Genomic DNA, 1,223 nt, shown 5'->3' on the forward strand with positions numbered 1-1,223 from the left:
GTCACTACCTGGTTCGCCATTTAGTCGCCTCGTACGACACGCTAGCACCACGTCAGTCCTATTCTTCTCAATGCCGAGACTGCACGGCTTCCTTCCTAAATACATGTAGTAAATACATGGATTACCACCCTCCTTCCTCAATACTCCCACCCTCTTTCCTTCCTCAATACTCTCACCCTCTTTCCTTCCTCAATACTCTCACCCTCTTTCCTTCCTCAATAATCTCACCCTCCTTCCTTCCTTCCCCCTTCCTCAATACTCCCACCCTCCTTCCTTCCTCCCACCCTCTTTCCTTTCTCCTTCCTAAATACTCCCACCCTCATACCTTCCTTCCTAAGTACCCCCACCATCTTTCCTTCCACCCTCCTTCCTAAATACCCCCACCGTCCTTCCCCCTTCCCAAATAGCGACTACAGTGGAATTCGGATTCAAAGAAGTCGTCAGGCCTGGCCTTCAATTTCGTTGAATCCGAGCATTCGTTATGGCAAATAAATATGACTGGATCTAATGAATTTAATGTGTCATGTATGTATTCGACTTTCTCAATCAAAATTACAAGTTTGGTTTCAAATTAGAGGCATTTGAGTTCCTTTGATACAGAAGAATTGCTGGAAAATTCCTGGAAATGTCACTTCTTGTTAAGCTCACTCTTTGTTATGAACTGTTTTCACAACATGTATTAATATTAATAAACATGGAGATAGGACAAAGTTTCTCTCTAACGTTTCTCTGACTCCCTCTATCCTACCCGTCTTTTCCTGGGCCTGCTTGCCTCTTCCTCTCTTTCCGTCTGCTTAGTTTAGTTTAGTTTTAGTAAGTTTTTACGGCACTTGCAAGACAACAAGGTCATATAACTGCCGAAGATTTGAGGTGTAACAAGAGAGTAACAAACAAAAAAAGGAGGAGGGGAGATAAAGATGATAGACATTTGATAGGAAAGAAGAAGCAAACCACACCAGAGCACCCGCCAACTACCAACTTTCCATCTGCTCTCTGGTTGTCGTATGTTTTCGCTGCTATTCTGCCTGCTGGCAGTCTTCACAGATGTCCCAGTCATTTAAATCGATATTTATCTCTAGTCTTCCAAACCATATAAATTTAAATCGTTGCTTATATTTAGACGCCTAAACGATACAAATTTAAATCGTTGCTTATATTTAGACGCCTAAACGATACAAATTTAAATCGTTGCTTATATTTAGACGCCTAAACGATACAAATTT

This window comes from Aplysia californica, unplaced genomic scaffold (genome assembly GCF_000002075.1).
Source record: "Aplysia californica isolate F4 #8 unplaced genomic scaffold, AplCal3.0 scaffold00441, whole genome shotgun sequence".
NCBI lineage: Eukaryota > Metazoa > Mollusca > Gastropoda > Aplysiida > Aplysiidae > Aplysia > Aplysia californica.